At 40.3% G+C, this 27,265-nt stretch overlaps 1 protein-coding gene across 3 annotated transcripts in view; it reads left to right on the top strand.

Annotated features, from left to right (window-relative positions):
* PTK2 (protein tyrosine kinase 2) overlaps positions 1-27,265 on the top strand; it is a 224,404-nt gene that overhangs the window by 49,384 nt on the left and 147,755 nt on the right. For 2 of the 3 annotated variants that reach the window (XM_063299713.1, XM_063299715.1), the window contains one exon: positions 9,945-9,971. The exons of the other annotated variant lie outside the window; for it this stretch is intronic. The gene's annotated coding sequence lies outside the window, so the exon portion shown is untranslated. The remainder of the gene's footprint in view (positions 1-9,944; positions 9,972-27,265) is intronic. 3 annotated transcript variants of the gene reach the window in all.

Here is a 27,265-nt window from a genome sequence, read left to right as displayed (position 1 = left end):
CAGAGTTAGCAAAATCCGTTTGCCCATCTGGCAGGCTGGAATTGTCTCGTCAGCTGAAGCTAATGGACTTGGTGATGGATGCCTTTTGTTTGCTGTGCCCGACTTTTGAGTGAAAGGAGACAACAGAAGTTCTACCAGCTTCCCTGCACTGCGTGATAAGCTCACAAGCAAAGGTTCCTGGGTTGTGCTGTGTGTGAAATTGGAGGGTGGGGGACATGGTGGGCAGCACTTCAGCTGCGTGGATTTAACAATTCCGTATAATAGAGTGAAGTGGGGGGAAAACGTCTTTGTACGAACAAACCTCCATGGGAAGACTCTACCATGGTAAGTTGCTAACACCGTAAGCTGGTGCTGCATTTTGGCTAGTCTAACATGGACACTGGATATAGTTACTGCGTCTCACTGGTCTTAGGTTTTTTGGTTGGGGCATCGGCATCATAATAATTTTTTTTCTACCTTCAGTTATTATTCTCCATTTGTTACTTCATGGTGTTAATGTTCAGCGAGCAAATGTTGTACCTCCTTACCTCTTCTTTTTTTGTCTGTTTGTTTTTACTCTTGGTCAGGCAGAAATTTTAAAAATATATAAACTTCAGTAGTTTGCCGCTGTGAAATTCGCAGCTGTTAATACGTAGATGATAAGACACAGATGTACTAAGATGAGAGCCAGTCTGTTAAAAAGAAAGCTGGAACGGGGCTTTAATCATATTTAGGGTAGATACATTTAAATCAGTGGAACTTTGAATAAGTCCCAGTGATTTCAGTGGATCTGTTCCAAGTATGATTTAGTCCAGGTCTGTGCAGCGCTTTTTCAAAATAGCAACCTGTTGGGGATAAATCCAATTGTGATCTGTTAAGTTAATTTCAGAAGTGTCCCAATGAATAGACGTATTACTGTATACATAATAATTCAGTCTAAATAGAGGCATTGGCGTAAGTTTCAACAGTTGCAAACCATAAGGTTATAATTTATTTAAATACTTTGTGAACTCCCTTGGAGTGTCTCTTCTATTTGTGTGCATAATATATTAAAATATAGCATATATTCGCTGCAACAGATGGTCGCCAACAGACAAGGTGAACAAGCTGCTCTTCAGCACTCTGCCTTGAGAATTTGGTGGAAACAATGTGATTGAAGAAGAAATAAAAGATTGAGGGACATTTAACTTCAAACTTTTGAGTATGAGCTCTGAGATTAAACTGTTATGATTATTTTTTTTAATCTCATCCATAGCTGGTCACTACTTTATTCTCCCAGATTACCTTGTACTTGATCGTGCGTAAAATCTTTGCATTTGTAATAGTATATTCTTGTTTGGTTATTGGCTTATTAATATTGCTTGACTTGGATCTTATGCCTTATAAAAAAAAGGAAAAGATTGACAATGGGAGAGGTCAGCCCTACCATGTGGGAGAAGTAGTATTATCAGCAAAGTAACAGTTTGGAGGAAGGACTGAAATGTAGCTGTGACTTCCTGAGGGCTAAATTCAATATGCCTAATTTGCTGGAAGAGTGCTTCAAGGCATTTGTACACAGATTAGGTCTAGAAACATGCCTGCATTTGACATGAAAATTCAAACACTCATGGTCTTGTATATATGTATGTATTAATTGCCTTTACATTTAAATGCCTCAAGCAAAATATTTGATGAAGACTTGCACAGCCTTTGAATGTTGGCCAGCAAGGCATCTGACAAGTCCTCTATTCTTGTAATACCAAGAGCAGAAATAAATGCAAATGCAAATGTTTTGGATAAATTAGGAACATTTCTTTTGGGTTCTGTGCTCATTGGAACAAATCGTATACACACACACACACACACACACACACACAGCAGCTACATTTCTTTGCCTCTGAAGAGGTACCCATTCTCAACTAAAGATGCTATTAATACCAGTCTTTGAAGTTAAAAATTGCTATGCAGTATTGAGAAAACCCTCAGTGTCATTATGTTAATGCATGCAAATTGATTAATCTGCCCAGCACATTAAGGGGAAGATACACTTCAGCTCTTTAAACACTGACATGCATTAATAGTGCTGTGCTAGATAGAATCATTCATAGGCATTATTAGGTTTGAATATGTAATTTTTGTCAGTGCTCTTCGGTATTTGACCTTTGCAGATACTGCAGTTTTCTGACGTTCAGCAGATACTGCAGTTTTCTGACGTTCAGAAGCCAAGATTTAGAAATTCCCACAAGCAGTTAGATTATAGGGACAGTTCGCAAATTCAGTCACACCGCCAGGAGTGAATTTGGTTTGACAGTGGTCTCTGGAATTTGCAATGAACCGACAGCTTTTCCTTTAAGATGAAAGGGGAACATTGCCTCCAGAAGGGGGGCACAACCACTCAAGAGAGTGTTTTAAAGAGGCAAATTATCTGTTGCATTATTTCTCCACATTTTGAAAAGCACTTTCTACATCTTCTGTTTTTTCTTTTTGAAGTTTTTAAAATTTAAAAGTAATATTTAAAATTTTCTTCTTAAGTGTCCTTCTTGTGAAGCCTGTTACTCATTACTAATTTCAACATTCCAATTTTTTCTTTTTCTTTTTCTTTTTGAGCCTTGATATACAGTGATACCATGGATGGTTAGATCCATAGAGCACAGCGTAATTTTCTTTTCCTCTCTGAGATTTAAAGTCACCAACTTAAGTTCAGAGGTATCAGCACCCCCCAAAAAATCAACCCTACAAAACCACCTTACAGCAGAAGAGAACTAAACGAGGTAATGTTGTGATTGGTCCTGCTGCCCTTCTTTCTGCCCAGTTAACCAGGACTTTGTAGGAGGACCTTTCTTTCTGGGCAGTTTATCTGCCTTGCTATTCAGTTGTAGAATGATGTGCATTAAGAAATGCTGAATGATCCTTGCCACCCTTTTGAATGATGTTCCTAGCTGATTATCAGCAGAAAGATAAGGAAGTTCTCTACCATATGGGGCCATTACTGGTAGATAAGCCCGAAGTGGGGTCATTATTTTCAGAACACACTGAAACAGCTCCTGGGGCATGCTAATGGTCTTACTGTTGCTGCAGAGGGGAAAGAGATGTTGGAAAGAAAGAAATTACTTGGCTACAACCCATTACCAAACCCTTAAGTTACATTTTCCAGATCAGTATTATATAAGTACTGCAGGCATCATAATTAGGGTCATTTTAGTTTGAATCAAATATATCTTAAATCAAAATTAAAATCACTGATCAGGAAACTCAGGAAGACTCTGTTACTCCAATTTTACTAAAAATGGGTGAGTATTCCTCACCATCACTCAAAGATGTAGATTTCATTTTAAAAGGCTAAGTAGATGGGTTTGAGGTGTAAACACCTCATCCACAGTTACAGAGTTTCAGTAAAATATTCCAGAATGGAGGCTTTAAAAAATACGTTACACACATCATGGTGTCCATTGCTGAAATTGTTTTTTTTTTTAAATTAGCCAGAACTGATGGGTCAAAATATGTATAACGTGTGAACTAAGTCACAGTTGCTGCTATTAGAACTGCCATGAAAGGTTCTCTTGAAATGCATTAGAGGCATTTCTGTAGGTCCAGGTTACCTGAAAATATTCCAACCTTTTGTTCTTTTAGATTCTAGCCAGTTGAGAGGGTATGTCTGGCAAGGTGACCAATATAGTATGTAACTTAGGAGCTCTTTTGTGCAGCCAACATATAGTGGCCAGGGTCTTTAAGAGCAATTTAATTTGCAGACATTAATTCTTCTCATCCATGATCTGTATATTATTTTGCCTACTTATTTACTTAGATGAAGCTTCTGTAAAGTCACAAGAGCACAGCATTTGTTTTGTCTGGCTGGTTGGCAACCCCATATGCACAAGAAAGTTTTGTACTTGAAGGCAAGATCATTCAAAAAAAAAAATTGTAAGGTGAATCCAACTCATTTCCTCATGTAGTCAAAATTCACCATCTTATATAACTTAGCCAGGCACTTTCCAGTTACAGTACTGAAGCTGGAGTAAACTAACTGGCAGTCTTTCTTCTCAATGAATGGGAGGATGGAGGAATGGCTAAAAGTGTGTAACAGAGCATAATTTGGGTAAGTTCTATATTTAAACGCTCTTCTCATATTACTGCAGTTTATTTCTGAAATTGCTTCAGTGTTCTCTGTGATAGAGTGAAACTCAACAGAGCATTTTTAAAGTTTACTTAAGATGATTGCTTTGTTGCTCTGCAGTTCAGAGTATGGGGCTTTGTACTTTGTCATAAGTATTGTCTTTAATGTACAGTATGTTAAATCACATCCATTTCAAAGATAATCCATGTCATGTAGTACAAACTAGACTGTGTTCATGGATGATTGGGTATTAGGTGTCGTAGAAACAGGTCTTTATAGCTAGCTAAGAACAGCTGTACTTCATTGAGACCACTGCTTGTTCTTTGGCAGCACATTTAGAATCTCAGCAAGCCCCAAAAGAAAATATTATGAGGACTTTTCCTATTGGGTATTAGAAATCATGGATATGCTTCAGCTGATACCTTCCAGGGTTTCCATTGGTTGTGTAAACATGTTTCCTATTATTTCATACTTTTAAGTCACAGTTGATGCATCATATGCAAAATATGAGAGGTATTGCTCCAACCTTGTGCAATTGTGGACTAAATATTTAGAAAATGTGGGCACTACCAAATTAATAAAACACCTCTTCCTATGCTTTCATCTTTAAGATCATGAGGGTGCATGTTTTTCAGTGAATAAGATATTGATTATAGTTGTATTTCCATATGCCTTCTCATCCCTTCCAGATTCAAAGGTATTTTTAAACTAACATTTTAATCTAAATTAAGTAAGTATATATGTATGTATGTATTTGTTTATTTAATATCCTGCCTTTATTATTTATTGATCACTTGAGTTACTTTATGTATCCCATGCCATAATGACTACTGTATCTGGTACAAATTTGTTTTGGTGGAGCATGCTGTTCATAAAAACTTAAGAATTAGGAGGGTAAGGGGACTGGATTACCAGCTCAATGAAACCCCATATTTATATATTTATTTTTTCCATTTCATAGTGACACTTTTCTTTTGAGGTTGCTTCTGTGAGATCACAGTCTGCTTAGCACAATACATGCACTCAAGACTGATTCACAATGGTCAATTACTGCTTTTTTTTTTCATGTTGCTACTTGCATTAGCACTTACATGCTTCAGTGAACCAGCTTTCAACCATTGATCTGTTTTCACAAACCAATTGACTGATGCTGAATGTGGGGAAATGGGGTCTGAGGCAGTGAGTGGACTGTGGCCAGGCTAGGTCATGAGGAAGTAGGGGCCTAGATGGTGAGAAGGTTCTGCTGGCTCAGCCAGCTGATTGGCAGTGAATGCAGGGAGTCAGGAGCTGTGGCATAAGTGGGCTTTGTATTTTAATGGTGGCTAATACAGAGAAGCTGGGGCTAAGGCAATGAACGAGCTTTGGTTTGACTAGCTGACTGCAGATAAAAGTGCAAACAAATTCTGTAATTAGCCCCCTGTGTCATAGACTCACATAGCTGGCCACATATTAGATACGGCCTTTACTTTGGAATAGATGAAATGTGATCAAACAAAGCACTTCCTTGTGATTATTGGTTTAATCAGAGCTGCAAACCTTTGCAGGCAGAATGACCAGATGCCTGAAAGATCTAGAAAGTTTCTGGACAGTGCTTATTGATTTTCCTGCAATCTGGAATGCAGCGTTATATAATTGTTAGACTCTGGAACTCAGAGGTCACCAGGACACTAGACTGGATTGCTCCTGTGTGGCTTCTCCCTACCTGCAAATTGCAACCAAACCCTTGGTTTTCTTGAAATGAAGGAAATGAAGCAGGTGAAGAGGCACCTGGAGCGAGACTGGCAGAAAACAAGAAGTGATAATGACCAGTGCATCTAAATGAAGTGGTCATCTGCTCACTCCTTAAAGAGCTTGGCCTGGATACCTGGATATGAACATGGTATCCTGACTCCAACCTCCCTTTCTTGGAAAAGATTGTGGAGAAAGTGGTGGGGCTGCAATTACAGACGACTCTGGGGGGACATGGAGTATCTCAGGACAGCATCTCCCCACTAGAGTCTGCCTAATCACTCCATCCATGCTGGGAAAACCAGCTGTTCTTTTGGCACTCTAGGCCCTCTAGAATGCCTTTCTTTAGAAATTCATCTGTCTCCAACATTGTCTGCTTTTTAGAAAAAGTTAAAAACTGAACTTTTCCAGAGGGATTTTGAGGCCTGATGCTGTATATTTGGGTTTTATCTGTTTTATCTGTATGTTTTTATACTTCATTGTACAATTTTGACATGTTGTATTTTGTTAGCCATTGAGATTCTTATGATTGTGGTGGTGCACACATTTGATTAATAAATACATAAAGTAAATACATTATCTTGACCTGTGGTAATCTGGATTCAGGCCTGGGCATGGGACAAAATCTTTATTTAGTTGTTCCTGTGGATACCCTTTGATGGGGTGTAGATGAAGGCAGCGCAGTTATGCTTGTCTTCCTAGGTCTCTTAACAGCTTTCAGTTCTTTGGATCATAGTGATTTTTTGGACTACACACAGAGGTTGGGAATTGGAAGCCCAGTTTTATGTGGTTCCACTTCTTTCTAAGTGGGCTGGTCCAGTCAGTGGTGGGGGAGAAGGCAGGCTGTTGGATCCTCCATTATGAGGTGCTGCAGGATACAGTCTTCTCACCTATTCTATTTAACATCTACATGAAGCTGCTGGAAGAGGTCACTGTCAGTTTGTGGTGATGCATCATTAAGATGCTGATGATACCCCTATCTCTAGCCTGAGCCAAATGGGAGATACAGTTGGTGTCCTGACACCCTGCCTAGAGGTGATCAGGGTCTGGATATAGAAAGACAGACTTTGATTCAACCCCAGCACAACTAACTGTCTGTTAACTCAGAAGCTGCTGGTTCCAGGACTGTACCATGACTTTCAATGGGGTTGTGCCCTGTTGTAGTTTCTGAAGAATAGTAATACCTTAGTAATTTTCAGACAGGTAGCTGTTTTAGTCTTTTCCATCAAAAATGGCCTTGTGGAATCTTGAAGATAGAATGCACTTACCACAATGTTAATGCTGCAATCGGTTTGTTGGTCTTTAAGATGCTGCAGAAGTGTTCACCATTTTTCATCTATATGTGTTTCTTGAGCAAGAGGAACATACTTGGACTCCTATCTCTTTTCGGGTGCTAAAATACATTTTCTTCTATTTGTACCAATGGTGCTGATTTAATACATGTATATTTTCCCCCAAAGTTATTGGTTGGTGTCTGTGTGACCTCTTATGCAGATGCATGTCAGGACAGGTACAATAAGCAGTTTTTCTTCAGCTGAAATTCTGCAGATTGTTCTGGTTTACATACTCTCCTAGGAATTCATTATTAACTTTAATAATAAGATTGCCTTACTACCCTAAGAAAATAACACTTTTTAAATCAATTTCTTTCATCTGGTGCCGCAAATACACCTGACTCTAATAAAACATTATATTTGATGAAAAAATCTGAACTAGTGAGTTGAATAAAAAAATAATCATTGGGACACACAGCTTTGTTACAACAGTATCTGAATGCTGTTTCCTTAAGAAGTCCACATATATGTTGACTGTTGTACTTGAAATCTATTGCCAAAGGCAACTTTAGGCTTTTCCTTCCTGAGTTATTCCTGCCTGGCTGTTTCTTGTTTCCTTACAAGTGTCTCTCTCAATATGTTAGCTTGTCTAGTTAGTAAGCAGATGGCTTTGTGAGCATTTTTTTCTGTTATTCTCAAGCTTTCCATTTTCTCTCCTTGAAGAAACTGTTGTTCTACCATGCGGTCTTCTGACATCCTTAAATTCAAATTCCTATAAGAGTTCAAACTACATAAAATATGCAAATGAAGTTTCATTCTACCTACTTCCTGAAAACTACATAAAACATGTATACAAACTACAGAGAATATGCGTATAAAATTATAGGAATTAGATTTATCAATGTATATTGATTTCTGTGGAAGTCAGAAGTAGGAGAGTTGTGAAGATTCCTCAGCAGAGATGAAAAAGAAAGACTGAAAAGGATACACCCAAATGACCATATATGGACAGGCAGGTTCTAAAAATGTGTGGTTTAATAAGCTTTCAAGGGCTTATTTGCAAGCTTGAAATAGAGGTAACAGAAATGTATGAATCACCTCCTAATATGCTATGAGATATGGAGACAATTTACATATACGTTCTTCTAAATTATGACGATTTTTAGTGCTGCCTCCAACATGTGCTGTGTTTATACTGAACTTTCCATCTGTACCAGGTGAACAATATCACCACAACTATCCCAACTGTGTGTTCTCCAGATATTTTGGGACCACAGCTCCCAGAATTCCCTGGCTGGTGGAATACAGGAGGTTGTAATCTGACTGCATGGTAATACTAATTCCTTAATACACTGTAGGACACTGGATACAGTCAGAAGAATGATGATATTAATGAGAGCCCAATGAAACTACTGAGTTGTACTTTTCAGAATGTATTGTTTATTGCCATAGTTTAAAAATTGGAACGAGAATGAATTCAGTTAAAAAAAGAGAAATGGATTTTTTTTTAAAGACTGCTTGACTTCTGCCATATGTCACGTTTCTCAGAACTTCATAACATTATTTTTAGTAAATACTCCAGAACTACATTTTGAGAATCAATGGGAAAGGCCGTTGCTTTGCAGTTTTTAGCAGTAACTGCAATTTTCCTTAAGCATGTTTCAAATTGAGTTAGAAATACGCTGTAGATTGAGTTGGGGGTGATTTTTTTTTGTATTCATTAAAATTTTACTAGGTTTTACAACATGACACATTGATTTATAAGCTTAACCAAATACATATATTAGCATTTCTTGTTTATGCGAGCCTGTTGTTTGATCATTCCTGCTGTCTTTTTGTGGTCTGTTGCATGTATTGCAGATAGGCTGCAAATTAGCAACAGTAATCCATGCTGCTCCTGTAATGTCCATATGGCCCTTGGAAATTACAGAAAAGCTAGCTCATTTAAGATAACTTTCTGCATTAGTATTTTCATAAAGCCCAAGCAGCAGCAGCTAGGGCCCACCAATAAGCAACCAAAGTCCTATCTAATTTTGCTTCTAGGCTTTCTTTTTCTGTTTGTTTAGCATCCCAGTCTCTTAAGGATGGTGACATCTAAGATAACACAGTAACTTAATCTCTGCGTCATCAGTTCAGATAAACTACCAAACAGTGCCTTATAACCAATTTTCCAGCCATGATTACAGCAGGTTTAACTGTTACAAATGTATGTTGTCTAACTGAATAACAGCAGCAGCAGCAGCAATATATATTTTATCCCACGTTTTTTATATGTAATTCAAGGCAGCGAGCATATCTAATCCTGCCTCCTATTTTCTCCACAACAAGAATCCTGTCAGGTGGGTTGAGCTGAGAGAGATGGACTGGCCAGTTTGATCTGGTATTGGAGTTGACAAGCAGTTTTTATACTTCTTTAATACTTAGTCTGCTGTGATTTGGATTTATTGTCCTATTTGTTATAGATAGATATAGATATCTATATCTATTTGTTGCTTTCTTTAGCAAATATTAAAGCTGAAAGTTTTAATACTTTTAATTTAAATATTTCAAGCATTAACAATTAATTATGTTTGTACTGTGTTTACTTTTAAGTACATAATGTAAAATTACTATTGCATACTGATCATACATCTTAAAAGCACAGTAAAGTATGAGCATATGGAAGGGACAGAAATTAAGTTGGCATGCTGTCTGAATCATAAATATTGTATCCAAATATATAATAGTCACAACCTACCCTAACTACTAAGACTGTAAATTCAGATGACATTGTTCAACAAAGACTATTTCCAATTTCAGAATTGTACCAAAAGGTGAAAAAATACAATGAATCCAGATTACATTGATGTATCTTATTATTATTATTGCAGATATTTCCAGACTCTCCTTTTCGGCAGGTAAGTTCTTTTTAAATAAATTCGTAATTCCAGTAAATGGGTTGTCTTTCTTACTAGGCATCAGATAATGATACAATATATATTGTAAGGTAGAAACCCTTTCCCTTTGTTTCCTTTGTTTTAGGAAGGAAGTAAGCAGAGTTATGGATGAATCAATATGGTTTAAGAATAAAATGCCTTTTGACAAATATATTAATGATAATTTCCTAGGAGATAATCTATCTAGGCCAGTTTCATGCTTTCTATCTTGTAAAGTTGGAATTATAATAGGCACTATCAAACTTATCCTGTCTTCTTTTGTTCTGCCTTTTAAGTGTCAAATTGTGATGCTAGGTGTTGAATTGATTATGTCTACTTTGTGTTGTCAGGATTTTGGTTTTTCAAGTTGTGATACATAACCATGCCTAACATATAGTATGTATGTATGTATGTATGTATGTATGTATATAACTTGGCTAACGTTGGATAATATAATATTTGACAAAAGAATAGTGTCATTCTGATAAATTGAAATTGAGCTCTGCATTTTAAAACCATCAGTGTATCTTTGAAGGCACCCCTAACTTTGATAGCTACATCTTGGATTTGGACAGCATAACTACATTGGAATTATTTAGCTGGATTAAAAGCAGTTCCTGACATTCTAAACCAGAGCTTCTTGTTTTATATGAAATAAACATGCTCTGTTTTGTTAGTTACATTGGAATTATTTAGCTGGATTAAAAGCAGTTCCTGACATTCTAAACCAGAGCTTCTTGTTTTATATGAAATAAACATGCTCTGTTTTGTTAGTTATTTTTGCACTGTCTAATCCAGTAAATATTTGATAAGTATCTCTTAATGGCTTCATGAAATTACAGAGGTTTTGAAAAAAGTATTCTCAGAAAGTAATTTCAAGGTTAATCTAAAATTCAGATTTCACTCAGATTATTTATTCTGCATTTTCTGAGATGTATTTATGTAAGTGTATATGCCTCCTGTTCTAGCAACTTTAAGCAGATAGAGATATTTCAAAAATGAAAATATATATTTGGGGGGAGGGACACAGAGTGAAAGAAGTAAAAAGAATTCATTTTACTGAATCTGATCAAAGGTGACAGGTGAACCCTTAGGTTGTCTAATGCCACATCCTCTGTCTAGGGCTACCCTTAAAAAGTATCTGGAAATTACAGCTGTTCAGGGTACTGGGATTCAACAATGCCTGTAGTGAAAGAATTACACTGGCTGTTAGTTGTCTACCTTGCGCAATTTAAGGTGCTGATATTAACCTTTAAGGTCCTGAATACTTGACATGTCTTTCCCACAATGACTGTGCCCACTTATGGCATAGTTACAGAGTTGTGCTTTTGAAGATGCCCCATTGCCAGGAGCTCAGTTATTTTGTAATTGGCAGAGAGCCTTCTCCTGTGTGGTCCCTTGGCTGTGGCAGTGTGTTTGTTTCTTCCTCTCCCAGTCTTCAGGAAAAAGGCAAAAATGCATCTTTTTCTCCAAGCTATTTTTAATTATTATTGATTAGGTCGACTCTTAGCCATCAGATAGATTTTCTTTAGGAGGACCTAACCCCAACCTGGTCCTTCAGGTCTTTCAGTGGTGTATTTATTGTCGTAATTTAGTCCATCAACCTTGCTACTGGGTTGTCCTCTTCTTTCCTTCCATTTTAAATGTAATAGTTGATATTGATTTTGATTTTAGTGGTCTGGATTTTAGAAAAGCAGGCAGTGTATAAATTTAATAATAATAATAGTGACAATTATTATTGCATAAGTGTCCATAGAAAGAAACTATATTGTTCTGTTCTGATTTGCTTTGTTTGTCAAATTTTTAACTGACTTTTAGAATTGGTTGATTTCAACAAGATTGGCATAGTATACTTTCTAATTGATTGATAACTGGCAAATAGAGGGAGAAAATGTAGAAGCAGTGAAAGACTTTGTATTCCTAGGTGCAAAGATTACTGCAGATGCTGACTGCAGTCAGGAAATCAGAAGACGCTTAATCCTTGGGAGAAGAGCAATGACCAATCTCGATAAAATAGTTAAGAGCAGAGACATCACACTGACAACAAAGGTCTGCATAGTTAAAGCAATGTTGTTCCCTGTAGTAACATATGGCTGCAAGAGCTGGACCATAAGGAAGGCTGAGAGAAGGAAGATCGATGCTTTGGAACTGTGGTGTTGGAGGAAAATTCTGAGAGTGCCTTGGACTGCCAGAAGATCCAACCAGTCCATCCTCCAGGAAATAAAGCCAGACTGCTCACTTGAGGGAATGATATTAAAGGCAAAACTGAAATACTTTGGCCACATAATGAGAAGACAGGACACCCTGGAGAAGGTGCTGATGCTAGGGAGAGTGGAGGGCAAAAGGAAGAGGGGCCGACCAAGGGCAAGATGGATGGATGATATTCTAGAGGTGACGGACTCGTCCCTGGGGGAGCTGGGGGTGTTGACGACTGACAGGAAGCTCTGGCGTGGGCTGGTCCATGAAGTCACGAAGAGTCGGAAGCGACTAAACGAATAAACAACAACACTTTCTAATTGTTGAGAAAATTTGCAGTATTATTTTTCCCTCGCAAGAAATACCTTGGGTTGGATCCAACATTTCCATCCTTAAACAGAAGAGTTAAGAAGTGAACTGAGTAGGAGGCCTCTGCACCCTTTCAGATTTAGACTGGGCTGGGCTGTATTCGTAACATTTGTCTTCATCTCCTTTAATCAGGGGTTCCTAAACTTTTTGCCATCACAACTCTCTTTAGTGAAATCTTAATATACATACCTCCCCTAAACATCCAAACACCAAAATGAACACCACTGAACAATGAAAACAATACAATGAAACTTTATTCTTAATTTAAAAAAAGCAAAGTTTGTGCCTCCACCACCATGTTACTCCCTTGAAACCAGTATTTTGGGAAAGATGGATTTATTGTAGCAATGCAAAACTAAAAGATTCTTCACACCTCCCCTGGACTCTGTCTGCACCTCCCCAAGGGAGGTACACCTTATGGTTTGGGAAACCCTGTATTAAACTAAGTGTGCCTTTTCCTGAAATACCACTGCAGCTGTGACAGCAATGTGATCCCAGGAGAAGATGCAGCTGCTTTAAGGAGTCAGTGACAGGACCTGCCTAAGACTTGGGATGATGTCAGATTTTAATGACAATATCAAAAGGTAAAACAAAGTGGAAGCAATAACCATGAATTGCTAGTAAACCTCATATCTGGATAAATGGAAGCTTGTACACTAGAGTGAGCAACTGTGTCTTATTTAGTGCTGATTTACTAGCAGCAGCCAGATATGATGGTGCGACTTTTAGTTTAGACTTTAGAAGACATTATTTCTATTCTGTTCCCAATTTCGTCCTCTCGCTTTTCCTTCATTGTAACTCTATGGAATTGAATTTACCAGACAAGTGAAAACAATAAAATCTAACACCACTTGAGGTGGTGTTGAGGACCAGGCAGTAACCACTTGATACCTTCTTTTAATTTTCTTGTGCATGTTTGTCTGGCTTATGCTGAACATTACCTTTACAGTACACTTCTGTTCTGTGTGGGAATCGGTGTATTAGAAGAGATGTTATCAGTGCTCCTTGGTCGTAGTATTCAGTTGACAATTGGATTACGTATAGAAGCCATTTCTTATAGTTGCTGTCTAATAATGGTAATCCTTAACATTTCCTTTCATCTTTGATTTCATAGTTAAACCGTTTTGTAGGAATGATTGAGTGTGTGCCGTTGAATGCATTATATGAATAGGAAGTTTGTTAAACCAGCACGTAAGGGAGCTAGCCTACATTTCTCCAATCTCTGTCTCAGCTTTGATGCTTTTGCCACTTATTTTGCTCTTTTTAATTGAGGCCATGAATATGTGACTTGACGATTTGAGAGTGCAAATCACTGGGGCTTCTCAGGCCAAGTTGTTCTAATTGTATTACTGTAGAGGTGAATTTTGAAGTATCTTCATTGTTATATAAAAGCCCTCCGATTGGGCCATCCATCCCATAGAGTATACTCCTCCAAAGGAGAGGAGAGGATTTTTAATTGGATGTGCAGCTCAGTTTCAGCATATGAGCTATGCTCAAGATAAGAATGGATTAATCAACGTAATCTCACAGATGATTTTATTTCTGTCATCACCATAGAAAACAGATTTTTAAGGCATTCCACCATTTCATCTCTAAACCTGCTTCCCATAACCGTAACAGAATACTTGAAATGTTATTTCTACATACTACTGTTTAATATATAATTTTAATTCTAATTCTATTATCTTGGAAAAACTCATCAGAAGTTATATTTACCACACAATAAAGTGTGAGTCAGAGCATGAAAAACAGTTTTTGCTGCTATCATAAAGGTTGCGTGCTGCCATTAAATGTGATTCACTTTTGTGTCCTGTTACGGTTGTGAATTCTGCACGGGGCAGTATTGCAGAAGTGGTGAGTATGTGTTGGAAGTAGGGGGATCCCATCATTCCTGTCACCATTGCTTTGCTGACAGGAGTGGTAGTGCCCATATTTTGAATCTGGCTAGAAAAAAAGATCTTTACAGCTGAGTACTTAACTGCTATCTTGATTGTTGTGAAGAAAGAAGTGTAAAGGTGTACACATTTAAACCTGGATGGTATTTTTTTATACTTGGAAATAAAGATAACACAATAAGAGGTAGAATTTAGGAGTAAAAAGGGTATTGATATCACCTTTGAAAGGGAAGGGAAATATTAGGAACTGGTATCTTTTCCTTTCCAGGACTTCGAAAGGTAGTTGGTGGATGCCTTAGGAGTTTTGAGAACATGTTATAGGTGCTCTCCAAAACAGCTGCTGGAGAAAGGCTTATCCATGGTAAAATGTCTACCACAGGGAGATGTAATTGTGTTCTAAGTACTGATTCATAAAATGGGGTAGAGATGTGGTGGAAGGAAATTGGTTTATAAGGATAAAAAGGTATAGAGAGGTATAGCGAATGGGGTTGATGTAACTAGATTTTACTATATTTCCTTTTCTTTCCCTTATCTCATGCTTTTAATTTCCTTTCCTTGCTATTTCTTCCTTTGCTTCTGCACTCTGCATAACACTGTTCATCGCAAAAGAGAATACAGGCAGTCCTTGTTGAACGACTACTCGTTCAGGGACCATTTGAGGTTACAAGAGTGCTGAATGAGGGGGACTTTTGACAGGTCCTTGTAGTTGTGGCTGTCACTGCATCCCCATGGTCCCATGATTGCGATTTGCATGCTTGTCAACCAGCTTTCAGTTTCGACGTTCCAGTGTCCCGCAGTCATGTGATCACAATTTGCAAACTTCACTGCTGGCTTCCGCCAAGTGAAGTCAGTGGAGAAGCCAGCAGGAGGTTGCAAATGTGACTGTGGGATTCGCCTAACAACAGCAACTGGACTGCTGCAACTGCTGTTGTAAGTTGGCATGGTCACATGATGTTGCGCTTTATGACTGCGTTGTTTAGCAACGGAGTTGCCGGTCCCAATTACCACTGAGGACTACCTGTAGTATGCAGTATGATATGTGCGCATGAATGTCTGTGCATAAAGTTGTTGCTGTGGGCCAGTCATTTGGTACAGCTACATTTCCATTTTTAATGAAGATTTTATATAAAAAATGAGGGAGGCCTTATTGCAGACTGACCTGGCGTTCAGTTGCAGCAGCCAGAGACCAGGACTGTGACGGTCCGCTGACAGGGTACCAGGGCTGAGATCAAGGAGCTGGAACCGGGATGAAGCATCGGTCCCACATTCCCTGAGAACAGCCTGCTCCCTGTCACCCACCACATCCCCCCTTGCCCGTCACCACCATTATATTATGGCCCACCTCCATCCCCCAACGGTAGCCCCATCCCCACATCCAGGCCCCCCAAGACCCGAAAACAGGAACCTCCTGTTGTCCTCTCCAAGCATCCCTGGGAGGGGAAGCCACGCACCCCGGGGCACCTTAGCTGCACAAGCTCTCGGCACCAGCTGGGTACTCAGCCGCCACCTCCCCACTCGCTACCTTCACACACCACAGCACAAGAGTCCTGCCCTGCTGCTCTCACCAGCTGGTGGCGGCTCCCTTCCAATCACTCCCTGCCAGTTCCCCTTCGGGCTCTCACCCTGGGAGAAGGAATCAGCATCCAGTCACAACCAGGAGATGGAGCCAGTCATTTTCCCCCTCCCTCCCTCTGTGCCTGCCTATGCAGGGCTAACCTAATGGGAAGGCAAAATGGTCTCTGCGCAGGAGAGGGGGTCCCCTGCAGCCTGCCCCTCTGTTGTAACAGCCCCCCCACCTGACCACCTCCCACACCTCCAAAGTCCCACAATGAGGAAGGCAAATACAGGAAGGGACAGACAATAGCAAGAGCATCCAGCAGCATCTGTCGACCAGCAGCATCCAGCAGTGTCCAGCAGCAGCAGAAACAGAAGATGTAGAAGGACTGTCTCCATGCAGCTGAATCAGGCACCAGGCTCAAAATGCTCAAAAGTGGCAAACGCTGGACGTGGCTGTCCTAGGCTGCGCTGCGCTCCCCTCCAGTTCGACTCCCCTCCGGTTCAGCCTGTTCAGCCTGGGCCTCCGCTCTGCAGCCCAACAGAACCAGTCAAGTGCCCTCAGCAACATCCTCACCACCACACCACAGCAAGCAGACCATCAAGAGGACAGCCCAATGATGGTGCCCTGTCTCACTGCCATCTTAATGGCTTTTTATATTAGTTTTCCAGCAAGTTCGGTATGAAAGTTTAATTTATAAGCACTTAAATGTAAACAGACCCCCATTTCCCTTAATATTGGCAATTTTCTTGCATTCTTTGGTAAAAAGCACAAGATTAGAGGATATGGGAGCAACTGTAAGGGTGAGAATTTGCTCTCTTCTCCTTTTCAAGGGCTTTGAAACTCCTCAAAAGGAACTTGACACTAAATAATCTTATTCACTCCTCTTAATTCTGGGGACCAGGGACTAATAAACCAGAACAGATGTCAACCATCTGTGGCACACCTGTCTTCTGTTTTATGCCAATATTTAAATTATAATTCCATGGTAGTATGTGATTGACTAAAATTAATGCTGTAATAATAAATATTACAGTATAACATTGTCAGCAGGAGGCCATGGAAATTCAAGCTTCATCTCGTGAAAAGCACGGTTCTGTCAGCTTTATTTGCAGATGGATTAGGGGAAACAGGTGATTTTATTTAATTAATTTTATTTTTTAATCAGTCGTTTTTTTTAAATTTACCTTTTTGAAACAAAATATTTGTGCTTTAACTGTGGCACGAAAGAACAGAATTTCACTGTAACTTGATACGGGCACTAAATTAACTAAAAGCAATATATGGCTCTTTGGCTAGAACAGTAAAAAGAACTGAAAGCAAACCAAAGTCTACCCACTGTGTGTTAAAATGTGAATAGATTTTTTCCAGCAGTTAGTTTATAGGATTTTTATGTTGCAAATAATTAAGTAGCAGGATTTTAATAAACAGATGCTTGATTTTTAAAAAATGGCTGTTCTCCTTTCCATTCAGAACTCTATGATACAAGCACACATGGTTCACAGAAACATTTTTGGGTGCAGGAGGGCTGTGAATCCAGCGTTCAAGAAGCTTTTTATGTCTGCAGACTTTGGTTCCCATATTCTTGTGTTACCGATCAAGAGTTTTGAAGAAGTAAGCAGCAATGTAGGGTTTGCTGCTGATTGTTCATATCTTTTGAAAAGGAGTTTGAACTTGTAATGCTCAGAAGGTTGCCTGCCTGCTAAATAGATAGGTCCAAGTTGAACACCTGCTGCTATACTCATGCAAAGGGACTTGGATACCATCATTGACAACAAGCAGTGAATGGAAGGGGCTTATATTTCATCCTGATCATTGCTTTTTAGCACAATGTTGGGGGATATTAGTTTGTTGCTGATTATTACATGCAGAAATGCCCATTCATAAATAAATGTCTTTCCTGTCTTCCACATCTTTAGTCGAGCACGACCATATTTTAGGAGCAGTTATGTTAAGAATTAAATTGTTCATAAAATATGCTTGTGCTTGACTAAAGCTGTGGAAAGAAAGACATATATTTATTTATCTGTTCAATTTATAAGCCACCTCAATTGTCCAAGCAAAGTAGATGACATATAACACATTAGAACAATAAAAGAAGTAGAAAACAGTAATGAGTAACAACAAAATATATTACTCCATCAGGTATGGGCACAGAAATATTTCCAAGGTTTTCCAAGCTGACATAACTTTAATAATGGGACCTGGAATATGCCTGTTGTACTACACTTAATAAGGTGGTCAGATGTAAGTGGAGAGAAGTGGTCCTTCAGGTAACTGTTCCCTGACAACCAGCAATTTGAACTGCATCTGGAAGTCAGCTGGCAACCAAGTGCCCATAGCCACGTGTGCTTTTGCATTCTGGACCAGCTGTAACTTCCTAGTGGTCTTCAGTGCCAGCCACATATAGGTTACATTGCAAAAGTCCAGCTGAGAGGTGATTAAGGCATGAGTGACTGTGAGTAGGGCCTCGGTAGTCTGATCTATAGCATTGCTAAAAGCAGAAACAATAATTCGGGTGAATCTGTGAAATTTGGGAGAATGAATAGGATACTTACCTGGAAAGTGCTGGGTATTAAAGTCCCTGTATCTCTGCAATGGTATGTTCTAAATTTATCAGTTTCTGTTCTGTTCTATTTTTTGTGACTTCATTATTAGTTGAGTGGAAAACAAAGCACCTTTGAATGAGTTTGGACGTCTTAATTCATCATGTCTCTTCCCCTGCATCTTTTTTCCCCCAGAATTTTATGGGTTTCTTGTCAAGGGATATTTCCATAATATTGCCCATTTTCTTATATATTCTTTCTTTCTCCCCTTGAAATAGTTGAATTGATAGGGAACAGTGGAAATAATATTGTCACATTCAGGTAGTATGTAGATAAGTGAAGTACTGAAGTTCAACACAATCATGTTTGGTGTCTAAAAAGGAAGTTTCTTGAAATGAGATTGTACAAATGCAGCTGAAAGAGAAATAAAAGTCAACATTCTCAGAATCCTTCCCTCCCTCCTTCCCTTCCTTCCTATCAAAAGAATCTCAGCTACTAAGGTACCGACAAATTCCAAAGGATGCCATATGATTTAATTAGTATTATCTAAATGATTGATTGTTGTATTTGAGGCTGCCCGACTCTGAAAAGACTGGGTGGCTTACAGTATTTAAAGAATGCATCATTTAAAAAGTTTAAGAAGTTAGATATTAGAAGAAAGAAAGTGTTGCCCCAAATAAGAAGAACAAAGGAAAACTCAATCCATGGCAAAAAAAGTTCAATTCAACTGTAAGGGATGAAATCAGTGGAAGTTAAAACATTGTTAAAATCAAAGAGCAGTAAGAAAATTAAATTTTAAATAATGAGAAGCTAGAGAGAGATTTGGTCAGGCAGACAGGAAAGGAACAAGGAAAGCTTTTTGGACTGCTCAGAATATTTAAATATCCGTTCTACTTTTTGTAGTATATTTCTTAGAAGTGTTTTAAAATACTCTAATAGAAGATAGCAGATGGAAGCAAATTCTTATGGGTAGGTTTTAGCTGTCATTCTGGTACCATACTGGATTTCATACTTCTGTTTCATTTGTATTTAATGTGACCATAAAATTTATTAAGCTTTCCAGATATAAAACAAAATATAATAGGACATGAGATTAAACTGAAATTGTACGTCTCTGTGTTACTAGTAGCCATTATGCTAATGGTTATTTGAAGTACTTTGAACATAGAAATTGCAGGAAAAATTAGCATCTAATTTCTACAGTACCATGAGTGACTTTTTGTAGTATCTCTATTTCTAATAATGTTTATCCTGCTGTTTTTTTTTAATTACTCTAAGAAGTTAAAAATGGAAACTGGTTCATTAATAAGAATGAATGAAATAGTAAAATCACAATTATTTTGCCAAAAAGCCTGCCATGCATGCAGAAAGCATTACGGTTTCTTAAACCACCAAAAACAACCTTGTGGAGAGAGTAATGTAAATCATTATCCATGTAATAGCTCTGCTACTCCTGTGTAGAAATTCTTTAGGCAACGGTGACCTTTTGATAACAGATAAGATGTTAAGCAGATGGTGTCCTTAGAAGAAATGGTTGATCTTAATTTCCCTCTTTCTGATGCTGCTTGTGTCAGCTAGTGGATTTGGAGCAAACAAGGCTGGGGAATAAAATTATGAAAGATACGTGTTCCAGCATGCTTTTGGTTCTGGCTGATCATGGATGGCCATCATGTTGTTGTTTATGCCTTTTGTCATAATATTTTTGAATTCTGTGTCTTACTGTTAGCCATTTAGCGTTAAGTGGTTGATAAATCAATCCGGCCTTGGTTGAGAATTTCCAGCAGAGAGAGATCGAGATCTAAATGAATTGCAAAATGTATGGTTAAACCAGATAATGGTCTCTGTAGTGAATTAACATAGAATTTGGAGGTTAAAAGCAATCATTTTCTTTGGATGTTTTCTTTTGTTTGAAATCTTCCAGTTATGATGGAAGACGACTGTATTAAAATGACTGGTTAAACTAATATGATATACATGCCTGCACTGAATTTGTAAGTTCCAACAAAAAATTGTGATTTTCTCTTTCAGCTTTAGTAGTACTGATTTATTTAGCTGGCAGTCTTAACCACACACAGGACAGACTTAGCAATAAACATGCATTGGATTCACTGCTCCATGAAGGAAAAAAAATGTGAAAAAATCAAATTGGCAAGTGTACTATAATATAAAGCTAAGCATATGAGTGTATTTCCTGTAGGTTAACAAACTAAAGTCAGTATGTTTATTTTTAATGAACATATAAGTAATAATACATCATCTGTACGTCAGAAACTAATATTTTCAATATTTAGTTCACTACTGACATCTTTTTCCTCTTCATTGTTAGCCTGTTTCACGTAGCAGCTGGGGAAGAAAATTCCACTGGGAGACAATGATATTTATGTTTATTATGCCATAAACACTGGGCTTCTGCCAGATGCACCTGCTGTAGCTCTTAATTGTGTCGATTGTAAAACAAATAAAAATGACTGTGCCCCTTTTTAATATTCAGTGATGGAAAAATTAAAAAAAAAAGTTCTATTGTCTTCAGAGGAAACTTCCTCTCCGTTTTTCCTTCTAATCAATTTTCCTGTAGCCATTACAGTGCCCCATTACAAGGGCTTTGCGACAGTGAGTTTTGCACGTTCCGATTTTTTGCTCTTGTATGGGGGAAAAGTGGGCGGTTGCTGTACCATCTGGTAATGATTCTGCTTGGTGAACATACTTCACCTCAGGGGCTGGTTGCTGACAAGAATTCAGAGCCAAGAATGGTTCAGAAAAGTAATTGGGTGTCTACCTCCATTCAGATCGGCATAGTCAGTAATTCTGAGGTAGCAGCTGTTGCCCTTCGCATATGAGACATTCATGAAGTTTGCTTTCGGAAGCTGATTTGATTTTAAAAAGCCAAAATACAGATTATAGCAATTTCATGATTTTAACACTGCAAATACATAGAAGCACGATGTTGCTGCAGTGCTTTGTTTAGATCGACTGTATATTGTATACAGAGCATGATTAATCTTGCAATTATTTAGACCTTTCCTGATGGGACTGTCAGAAGTTCAGTTGCAGATGTAACCAGAATTGGATGTAAAACATTGGAATTGCAGCTAAGTTTTTAAAGGGAGATTATGGCATAATTGAGGTTCTTCCAGATGTGTTGGATTGAAGATGTTGGGAAATCCAGTGTTGTACATCTGGAGGTCATCAGGTCATGGAAGATTGAAGTGCTAGAAGACATCCAAACACTTTTTCAGACTGTGGGAAAAAAATTGGAAGGAAGCAGAAAGGGCTGTTTTTAAAGACAAAACCTGGCATGTGTGAATACTGTATGCAAAGTGTGGGTAGGACACTGTGACTCTTAAGAACTTGCCTTTTGTAGGACCAAATAATTCTGATAGCAGTGGAAGTATGAGGGAAATGTGAGGGTGTGATCAGCCACCAGATACTTTAGTAGAATGCAGAGGAATGCTTCTAAAGGGGGAAAGAGGAAGAAGGGAGGAAAGATTGCAGAGAATATCTGCAGCATTGATCAGACTACAGTTGCACAATGTATTTTGAGACAATATGGTTACAGTTAATTTAGAATAATACTTGTCTTCGTGTTCCTTCCTAAGTCAAGTTTACTGCTTGGTGTTTGGGTATATAGCCATGAAATTAGCCCATGACTTGAGCAGCCTTGACTAAATTGCTACAGCATTGCCAAAAGAGATAGAGAGACAGAGGCTTGATTCCTGACACATCCTCATTGAGCCCCAAGGCGCATAACATGTTTGCATGAATTTTTGTGTAATGGTCTCTACGGAATATAAGATTTGGCACAAATCTTAGATTTGAGAGTCCTCAGTTCTGATTCATGCTCAAGCCAAAGGTGTCATTGGGTGATGTTCTCTAATCTGCTTCACAGCATATCTGTGAGGCTGAAACACAGGGATCTCATAAATGTCCTGAACTCCTTGAGATGGTAACCTAGTAAGATTTTTGAGTAGGTGTCAAAGTAGTTTCAATAAATGGTAGGTGCAAATAGTTCCATTTAAGCTTGTTATTTAAAAGCTTGGCAGAACATGTTAATACAAGTATATATAGAAGATGTAAGATGTGTACAGCAAATTGCAATAAATTTGACTTGAGGGCTCTTTTCCCTTAAATTAACTCCCAGTGACTATATGGACACATCCATGTGATTTTCCTGGGAATAGTACATTGCCTTCTTCCAGGATGGGTTTTTTCCCTCCAACTTCCCAGTCTAGCCTAATATTCCCTGTTAGTCCTAACCAAGCCTGACCCTCCTGAGCCCAGATAAACCCAACTAGGTGCTGTCATCTTCTGAGATAAAGCTAATATTTTACTGATTTTTAGAAGAGACCTGTAAGAAAGGTCAGCAGTAGTATTCCCATCTTGCAGAGATGGAGATACGGAGATGGGGATGTTGAAAGTGTGGGGCCTTGTCTAACCTAGTGAGCTTCTGATTAGGTTGGCAAGAACCACTGATGCTAGCCAAATGGTAGCTTCTGAGTTGTCATCCATTTCTGGACAGTTTGAAATTAATCCAGGCAGGTAGTGGGAGAGATAACCAGAAGACTATAGAGGCCCCAGAATAGAAAGGAACCGTGAACCAGTTTGCGGCAGAGGTTAGTGAGTTGCACAGGGGTGCTAAAAAGGAAGCTTATGAAAAACTAGATGATACAGAAATAGTGGTAGTCCATTGAGAATAAGTTTTGCCCAATATTGGAAAAAAAGATGCAATTCTGATGATACCTGATTGGGAACTTGAACTTGGAGAATATGCAGCGTGGCAAATTTAAACACAGGATGGCTTCTAAGGGGGCCTAAATACTGATAAACACTGCAAATTGGTAGAGGCACAAAAAGGGAGCTTGAAACCAAATAGCTTTTTTTTTTTTCACTTTTTGTTGTTGTGGTTTATTTTGGTTTTGTTTATTTTTTTTTTCTTAATATGCACAAGCAATAATAAGTAACGGTACAATGGAGATCTTATTAAGTATTAAGCTCAAGACAAACCTTTATTATATAATAAATAATTTAATGTATTTTGCAGTTGTCTATTAATACCACATTTAGCTTTAGATGTAAAATTTATTTATTTATTTATTTCATTTCATTTCATTTCATTTATTCACTCCCCATCTCTCCCCTACGGGGGGACTCTGGGCAGCTTACAATAAAACAGGATTAAAATTCAAAACCTTTACAATACAAAATACAGTAAAAATACAAATATAATACAATCTACATGGCGAAAAGATCTTAATCAGTCCTTGCGTATAATAGGCCCCTCAGAATCACTTTACGGTGCTAGCCATCCCCAAGTGTAATTATTCCCCCTCCCATTCCAAGCCTGCAGACAAAACCAGGTCTTTAATCTTTTGCGAAAATCCAGGAGCGAGGGGGCCTGTCTCGCCTCTGGGGGAAGGATGTTCCAAAGGACGGGAGCCACAGCAGAGAAGGCACACTTCAGAGACCCCACTAGATGGAATTCTTTTATAGACGGGGTCCGCAGCATGCCCTCCCTGCATGACCAGGTGGGGTGGGTCGATGTAATAGGGATGAGACCGTCCCTCAGATATCCTGGTCCCATGCCACGTAGGGCTTTAAAGGTGATAACCAACACCTTGAATTGGACCCGGAAGCAAACCGGGACACAGTGCAGCTCATGCAACAAAGGTGTTATGTGTACAAAACTTGGGACACCCAAGATTGTCCGCGCAGCCACATTCTGGACCAGCTGTAGCTTCCGGATATTCTTCAAGGGTAGCCCCATGTAGAGCACATTACAGTAGTCTATATGGGAGATGACCAGGGCATGAGTGACTGTTCAGAGGGCCTCTCGGTCCAGGAAAGGGCGTAACTGGCGCACAACATGAAGTTGCGCAAAGGCCCTCCTGGCCATGACTGCCACCTGCTCTTTGAGCAGGAGTCGTGAGTCCAAGAGGACCCCCAAGTTACGCACCGGATCTGTCTGGGGCAGTGCAACCCCATCCAGCACTAAAGATGACAAGTTCCTGGCATGCGAGGTGCCATTAATCCACAGCCACTCGGTCTTACTAGGGTTCAGTTGAAGCCTGTTGTTCCCCATCCAGGCCCCCACAGCCCCCAGACACTCGGAAAGGGTGGTCACGGCATCACTTGCTTCACCCGGGATGGAGATATACAATAGAGTATCATCAGCATAGTGATGATACCTCATCCCATGGTGATGGATGATCTCGCCCAGCGGTTTCATGCAGATGTTAAAAAGGAGAGGGGAGAGTATTGATCCCTGCATCACCCCACAAAGAAGGGGCCATGGGGCCGATCTCTCCTCCCATATCAACACCAATTGCGACCGGCCCTGGAGGAAGGAGGTGAACCAGCGCAAGACTACGCTGCCCACCCCCAACTCCCTGAGCTGACCGAAAAGGATACCATGGTCGATGGTATCGAAAGCCGCTGAGAAGTCAAGAAGAGCCAGGATGGATTCACTCCCTCCATCCTGCTCCCGCCAGAGACCATCAAAAAGTGCAACCAATGCCGTTTCTGTCCCATATCCTGGCCTGAAACCTGACTGGAAGGGGTCTAGATAATCCGTTTCATCCAGGATCCTCTGGAGCTGCAACACCACCACTTTCTCAACCACTTTCCCCAAAAAGGGAAGGTGGGAGACTGGGCAAAAGTTGTCCAGTATGCTGGGATCCAGCGATGGTTTCTTGAGGAGGGGGCACACCAGTGCCTCTTTAAAGGCAGCTGGAAAAACTCCGTCTCTCAAGGATGCATTTACCATTGCCTGGACCCAACCACGTGTCCCCTCCCAAGCTGCCTTCACCAGCCAGGAGGGGCATGGATCTAATTGGCAAGTGGTGGTGTTTACAGTCCGGATGATCCTGTCCACTTCCTCGGGCTCAACAGGATCAAACCGTTCCCAGATAACAGAGTAAAAACGTTCCCCAGGCATCTCCACAGATACTGCCTCACGCTCAGAGTCCAGCTTGAATCTGAGCAATTTTATCCTTCAGATGCCCAGCAAACTCCTCAGCTTGGCCCTGTATATGGATCTCTAGGTCCCCTTTGCCCAAGAGGGATCGGGTAATCTTAAACAGGGCCTCCGGGCTGCATTCTGCGGATGCAATAAGAGTGGAGAAATACTGATGTTTCACCTCTCTTACTACTACAAGGTAGGCCTTAGTAGCGGCTCTAGCTTGTGTTCATGTCCTAACAGCCAGGAACCACGCTGAGACAAGGAATAGGTCTCTAGTGTTTATTACTGATACATTAGACAGAAAATCCTAACAAACTGAAGAAGCGTGGGAAAAACCCATACAGATAAACCCCAAAAGTCAAGGCGGGTCTTATCTGTGTCTCTTTGAATGGCTGCTCAACTCCTCAGTACTACGCATGTGTTTTCCCCCCTGGATAGGGGCCCCCTCCTGCTCACCATCAGTACTCATGACAGTTCAGTCAGATTCAGTCTTTGTCTTCCTCCAGCGGCACTCTAGGCATCTTTTAATCCTCTTAAGAACCCTCAGCTCCTCCATAAACCACGGGGAGTGTCGGGTTCGATGGGATAAGAGAGGCCACACAGGTGCGATCATGTCCAAGGCCCTGGCCACTTCCCTATTCCAGGCGGCAGCCAGGGCCTCCACTGGACCGTGCAGCAGATCCTCGGATATAACCCCAGCTCCCTCTGAAACCCTACTGGGTCCATTAGTCGCCGGGGGCGAACCAGTCGAATAGGTCCTGCCTCCCTGTGGAGGGGGGCGTCATAGGAGAATCTCAGGCTCACCAGGGCGTGATCTGACCATGACAAAGAGGAGACATGTACTTCTCCCCTCAGATCACGTTGCCATTGCTCTGACAAGAAAACTAAGTCCGGGGTGAGGCCACTGTCCTGAGTTGGGTCTCAAATAATCTGAATCAGGTCCATGGCCGCCATGGTGGTCATGAACTCCTGAGCTGTCTCCGAGGCACGTCCCAGGGAAGGCAGGTTGAAATCCCCCAGAACCATAAGTCTGGGGAACTCCACCACCAACCCTGAGATGGCCTCCAGCAGCTCAGGCAGGGAGGTTGCTACGCAGCAGGGAGGCTGGTACACTAGCAACATCCCCAGCTGTTCCCGAGAGCCCAACTTGAAAAACAGGGTCTCACACCTGGTCACTTGTGAAGCATGGCCCCTGAAGGCCACAAGAGATTCCCGGATGACAACAGCCACCCCTCCTCCCCTGCCCTGAGATCTTGGCTGGTGCCACACTTGAAACCCGGCCGGGCACATCTCTGAAAGAGGAACACCTTCTGGGCCCAGCCAGGTTTCAGTAATGCATGCCAGATCCGCCCCCTCGTCTGCGATCAAATCGCAAACGAGGGGGGCCTTGTTGTTTATTGACCTGGCGTTGCAAAGCAGCAGCCATAGATCAGGGCCTCCAGGGGTCTGCTGACCAGGGTCTGGGTTTGAGCATGGAGGGTCGGAACACGCCACCGGTAATAAACACCAGGGGCGTCTTCCCCGTAGATGGCCCGCCCTTCGGCTCCTGTCATAACATCCCTGACCCGTCACCACCTCGATCCTCTGTCCTGCCCTGCAGTCCCCCAAGTCTTGCAATCCATTAGCCCCCAATCCTGGACTCCAAAGACCCCTGGTTAAAAATAGAGATTCCTCCATCTAAGCACACAATCACTCACACCCTCATACACTCACTCAATCACAATGCGATGGCGGGCCCTTCGAGCGCACTCACGCTCTTG

This window comes from Candoia aspera, chromosome 3 (genome assembly GCF_035149785.1).
Source record: "Candoia aspera isolate rCanAsp1 chromosome 3, rCanAsp1.hap2, whole genome shotgun sequence".
Taxonomy (NCBI): domain Eukaryota; kingdom Metazoa; phylum Chordata; class Lepidosauria; order Squamata; family Boidae; genus Candoia; species Candoia aspera.
The sequence above is the reverse complement of the archived record's forward strand: the minus strand, read 5'-3'. Positions and strand labels throughout refer to the sequence as shown.